The sequence below is a fragment of the Macaca mulatta genome, chromosome 11 (assembly GCF_049350105.2).
Source record: "Macaca mulatta isolate MMU2019108-1 chromosome 11, T2T-MMU8v2.0, whole genome shotgun sequence".
Lineage (NCBI taxonomy): Eukaryota > Metazoa > Chordata > Mammalia > Primates > Cercopithecidae > Macaca > Macaca mulatta.
The window spans coordinates 56,331,712-56,337,711 of record NC_133416.1 but is presented as its reverse complement, the minus strand read 5'-3'; the positions used below and the strand labels follow the sequence as shown (position 1 = coordinate 56,337,711).

Below are 6,000 nucleotides of genomic sequence, written 5' to 3'. Positions count from 1 at the left end.
TGCAGCTGAGTTAGAACATAGCTGGTAGAGTGGATCAAAATTGACTGAGGCGGCCAGGCATGGTCGCTCATGCCTGTAGTCCCAGCACTTTGGGAGGCAAAGGCAGGCGGATCACCTGAGGTCGGGAGTTTGAGACCTGCCTGACTACCATGGAGAAACCCTGCCTCTACTAAAAATACAAAATTAGCCAGGCGTGGTGGCACATGCCTGTAATCCTGCTACTCAGGAGGCTGAGGAAGGAGAATCACTTGAACCTGGGAGGCAGAGGTTGCGGTGAGCCGAGATCACGCCATTACACTCCAGCCTGGGCAATAAGAGCAAAACTCTGTCTCAAAAAAAAAAAAAAAAAAAAAAAAAATTGACTGAGACTGGGTGCAGTGGCTCATGCCTGTAATCCCAGCACTTTGGGAGGCCTTGTCTCAAAAAAAAATTTTTTTTTAATTGTTTTTTGTTTTTTTAAGACAGCCTCTGCCGCCAGGCTGGAGTGCAGTGGTGCAATCTTGGCTCACATCAACCTCCGCCTGCTGGGTTCAAGTGATTCTCCTGGCTCAGCCTCCCAAATAGCTGGGACTACAGGCGCATGCCAGCATGCCCAGCTAATTTTTGTATCTTTAGTAGAGATGGTGTTTCACCATGTTGGCCAGGATGGTTTCGATCTCTTGACCTCGTGATCCACCCACCTTAGTCTCCCAAAGTGCTGGGATTACAGGCGTAAGTCACCGAGCCTGGCCTTTAATTTTATTTTAGTAGAAATGGGGTTTCACCATGTTGGCCAAGCTAGTCTCAAACTCCTGGCCTCAAGTGATTCACCTGCCTTGGCCTCCCAAAGTGCTGGTATTACAGCTGTGAGCCAATGTGCCCAGTCAAAACAATTTTTTTTTAAATTAGCTGGGTGCGGTGGCACAGCCCTGCAGTCCTAGCTACTCAGATGGCCAAGGCAGGAGGATCCCTTGAGCTCAGGAGTGCAAGGCTGCAGTGAGCCATGATCATATCACTGCACTCCAGCCTAGACGACAGAGCAAGACCCTGTCTCAAAAAAAACACAAAAAACAAAACCAAAAAAAACCTGAGACATAGGGCAGGCTTCCATCTGGTGAATGGAGTAAGGAGGTAGGAAACAGCAGTAAAGGAAAATGATACTTGCCATGGATAGTAGCACAAGCCCATAATATCAACATTTTGGGAGACTGAGGCAGGAGTATCGCTTGAGGCCAGGAGTTTGAGACCAGCCTGCACAACATATCAAGACTCAGTCTCTCTAACACAAAAAAAAAAAATTTTTTTTTTTTTTTTTTTTTTTTTTTTTTTGAGACGGAGTCTCGCTCTGTCGCCCGGGCTGGAGTGCAGTGGCCGGATCTCAGCTCACTGCAAGCTCCACCTCCTGGGTTTACGCCATTCTCCTGCCTCAGCCTCCCGAGTAGCTGGGACTACAGGTGCCCGCCACCTCGCCCAGCTAGTTTTTTGTATTTTTTTTTTTAGTAGAGACGGGGTTTCACCGTGTTAGCCAGGATGGTCTCGATCTCCTGACCTCGTGATCCGCCCGTCTCAGCCTCCCAAAGTGCTGGGATTACAGGCTTGAGCCACCGCGCCAGGCCAAGATTCAACTTTTAAAGAAATCTCCAGGAAGAGAATTTCAAGCACCATCTGAGCAAAGATGCAATGTCACTTCTGATATTACATTACAAAAAGACTGTGACTTTCATCTAGAAACTAGTTTCTAGATTAGGCTGTGACATTATATATGTATATATGCTTAGAGAGATGTCTAATAGGATCTTTATCAAATATTAAGAGTATTGGCCAGGCATGGTGGCACACTCCTGTAGTCCCAGCTACTTGGGAGCCTGAGGTGGAAGAATCGCTTGAATCCGGGAGGTGCAGGTTGCAGTGAGCTGAGATCACACCACTGCACTCCAGCCTGGGTGACAGAAACTCCATCTCAAAAAAAATAAAAATAAAAATAAAAAAGTTAAAAAAAAGTTTTTAAAAAGTATACAATTCAATGGCTTTTAGTATATTCAGAGGTGTGTGATCACCACAATTTTAGAACATTTTCATCACCCCCTAAAAAACTCTGTAACCTAGGCAACCACTATCTCTAGGCAACCACTAATCTAGTTTCTGTCTCTATGTATTTCCCTATTCCAGACATTTCATGTAGAAGGAAGCATACAATACGCAGGCATTCATAACTGGCTTCTTTCTTCTTTTCCTAATCCATTCAAGTACATCTATTTTGGAAATATTTCCATTTCAATGATCTAAATTGTTATGAAGACCACCACCAGGGCATGAAATTTTAGAATATAGCAATCTCTTTGTATTCTTAGTTGATATACATGCCATATAATATACACACCATAAAATTCACCCTTTAGTGTATAAAGTTTTTAGTATATTCATCAGCTTGTGCAATATCTGTCCTTTTAAAATTTTATATTTGTCTTTTCACTATCTAATTCCAGAATTTAATTTCATCATTCATCAAAAGCTCAAACTCTGCACTCATTAGCAGTCACTCCCCATTATCTCCTTGCACTAGGTCATGGCAAACACAGTAATCCTCTTTCTGTCCCTATGAATTTGCTTATTCCATACATTTTATACAAATAGAATCATGTAATATAGGGCTTCTTTATCTTAACACAGTTTTATTTTTTATTTTTATTTATTTATTTTTGAGACAGAATCTCACTTTGTCACCCAGGCTGAAGTGCAATTGCACGATCTCAACTCACTGCAACCTCTGCCACTCAGCTTCAAGCAATTCTCCAACCTCAGCCTCCCAAGTAGCTGGAATTACAGGCACGCGCCACTATGCCCGGCTAATTTTTGTATTTTTCGTAGAGATGGAGTTTCACCACATTGGCCAGGCTGGTCTAGAACTACTGACCTCAGGTGATCCGCCTGCCTCGGCCTCCCAAAGTGCTAGGATCATAGGGGCCACTGTGTGAGGCCGAGCACAATGTTTTCAAGGTTCATCTATGTTGTAGAATGTATCAGTACTTCATTTCTTTTTGGGGGGGGCGGGGGCGGGGCAGGATGGAGTCTTGCTCTGTCACTCAGGCTGGAGGGCAGTGGCAGGATCTTGGCTCACTGCAACCTCCGCCTTCCGGGTTCAAGCGATTCTTCTGCCTCAGCCTCCTGAGTAGCTGGACTACAAGGCATGCACAACCATGCCAATCTAATTTCTGAATTTTTAATAGAGACAGGCTTTCACCATATTGGCCAGGCTGGTCTCAAACTCCTGACCTTGTGATCCGCCCGCCTCTGCCTCCCAAAGTGTTGGGATTACAGGTGTGAGCCACCGCGCCTGGCCAATACTTCTTTTTATTGCCAAATAATATTCCATTATATACATATACATTTTATTAATTGATGGACTGTTTATATTTTTTAGCTATTATGAATAATATTGCTGTTAATTTTTGTGTACACGTTTTTGTGCAGTCATATGTTTTCATTTATCTTGAGTATATACCTAGAAGTGGAATTGCTGGGTCTTACTATAGCTGTTTAATATTTCATGGAACTGCCAAGCTATTTTTCCAAGTGGTTATATCATTTACATTCCTACTAGTAGTGTAAGAAGGTCCAATTTTTCCACATCCTCACTAAGACTTGTTATTTTCTGTCTTCTTTTATTATAGCCATCCTAGTGGGTGTGAAGTGGTATCTCACTGGGGTTTTGATTTGCATTTTCTGATGGCTAAAGACCTGAGTATCTACTCGTGCTTATTGGTCATTTGTGTATCTTCTTTGGAGAAGTCTATATTTAGATCCTTTGCCCATTTTAAATTTTTATTTTATGTTTTAAATAGAGATGGGATCTTGGCCGGGCATGGTGCCTCATGTCTGTAATCCCAGAATTTTGAGAGCCCGAGGCGGGTAGATCACTTGAGGTCAGTTTGAGACCAGCCTAGCCAATATGGTGAAACTTCAGTATCTACTAAAATACAAAAATCGGCCGGGCGCGGTGGCTCAAGCCTGTAATCCCAGCACTTTGGGAGGCCGAGATGGGTGGATCACGAGGTCAGAAGATCGAGACCATCCTGGCTAACACGGTGAAACCCCGTCTCTACTAAAAAATACAAAAAACTAGCCAGGCAAGGTGGCGGGCGCCTGTAGTCCCAGCTACTCGGGAGGCTGAGGCAGGAGAATGGCGTAAACCCAGGAGGCGGAGCTTGCAGTGAGCTGAGATCGCACCACTGCACTCCAGCCTGGGCAACAGAGCGAGACTCCGTCTCAAAAAAAATAATAATAAATAAATAAATAAATAAATAAATAAAAATAAAAGACATAAATTAGCTGGGTGTGGCCGTATGCACCAGTAATCCCAGCTACTCGGGAGGCTGAGGCACGAGAATTACTTGAGCCCAGGATGGGGAAGTTGCAGGTTGCAGTGAGCTGAGATTGCACCATTGCACTCCAGCCTGGGTGACAGAGTGAGACTCTGTCTCCAAAACAAGCAAATAAAAAGAGATGGGGTCTCACTGTGTTGCCCTGGATGGCCTCAAACTCCTGGGCTCAAGTGATCTTCCTGCCTCAGCCTCCCAAGTGCTAGGATTAGAGACGTGAACCACTGCACCCAGCCTAAAATTTCATTATTTGTCTTTTTATTATTGAGATGTAAGAGTTCTTTATAAGTTTTAGATACAAGTATCTTATATATGTATAGAGAAAAATTCTCTTCAAACTGTTTTTCTACTCTCAAACCACAACAATCATCAAACAGAAGATGACTTCTGTGACCAAATGTGTGGAGGATTTCCCCACACCAAGTAGCAGATACTAGCTGGGTGTCCTCAGTTCCTATACTATCACTCAGAGATAGTGTCAGATTCCACAGGTTGAGGGTTCAGTCCCCAAGACTGCCCTACCCCCCAACTCCAACCCCACACACACCAGTCACAAGTTCAGCCTCCAGAACTTCTGACTCACTGGCTTCAAGTTGAGGCTCCCACGACCCCTTCTTTGGGTTCGATTAGTTTGTTGGAGCAGTTCACAACACTGAGGGAGACACATTTACCAGTTTATTATAAAATATATTGCAAAGGATACCAATGAAGAGGGTAGGTAGGATAAGATATGGGCGAAGGGGTATGAAGCTTCCATGCCCTCCCTGGGCCCACCACCCTCCGGTAGCCTCCATGTGTTCAGCTGTCTGGAAGCTCACTGAGCCCTGTCGTCTTGGGTTTTTACAGAAGCTTAAAGATACCAGCATTGCTTCTCCCAGGTTATAGGGTGGGACCCTCTCATGGAAGGGTATTAAGACCCACAATCAGGCCGGGCGCGGTGGCTCAAGCCTGTAATCCCAGCACTTTGGGAGGCCGAGACGGGCGGATCACGAGGTCAGGAGATCGAGACCATCCTGGCTAACACGGTGAAACCCCGTCTCTACTAAAAAAAAAAAAAAATACAAAAAACTAGCTGGGCGAGGTGGCGGGCACCTGTAGTCCCAGCTACTCGGGAGGCTGAGGCAGGAGAATGGCGTAAACCCAGGAGGCGGAGCTTGCAATGAGCTGAGATCTGGCCACTGCGCTCCAGCCTGGGCGACAGAGCAAGACTCCGTCTCAAAAAAAAAAGACCCACAATCAGAAAGATGGGGAAAGATTTGGCTGGACCTGGTGGCTCACACCTGTAACCCCAGCACTTTGGGAGACTGAGGTGGGCAGATCACCTGAGGCCAGGAGTTCGAGACCAGCCTGGCCAACACAGTGAAACCCCCATCTCTAATAAAAACATACACACAAAATTAGCCAGGGGTGGTGGCGCGCACCTGTAATCCCAGCTACTCAGGAGGCTGAGGCAGGATAATTGCTTGAATCCAGGAGCCAGAGGTTGCAGTGAGCCGAGATCACAACATTGCCCTCCAGTCTGGATGACAGAGTGAGACCCTATCTTAAAAAAAGAAAGAAAGAAAGAAAAAATGTCAGGGAAGATGAGCATGAACGGAGGGCAGAAGCAGAAGTTCAGAGGCCTCCCCTGAGGCCCAACATA

The 6,000-nt window shown here is 45.3% G+C and overlaps 1 long non-coding RNA gene across 1 annotated transcript in view; it reads right to left on the bottom strand.

Moving 5' to 3' along the window:
- Window positions 1–5,015: 5,015 nt before the first annotated feature.
- Window positions 5,016–6,000, bottom strand: part of LOC144332834 (uncharacterized) — a 36,340-nt gene continuing 35,355 nt past the window's right edge. Inside the window, exon 4 of the long non-coding RNA XR_013401020.1 lies at window positions 5,016–5,901. This is a non-coding gene — a long non-coding RNA (uncharacterized LOC144332834). The remainder of the gene's footprint in view (window positions 5,902–6,000) is intronic.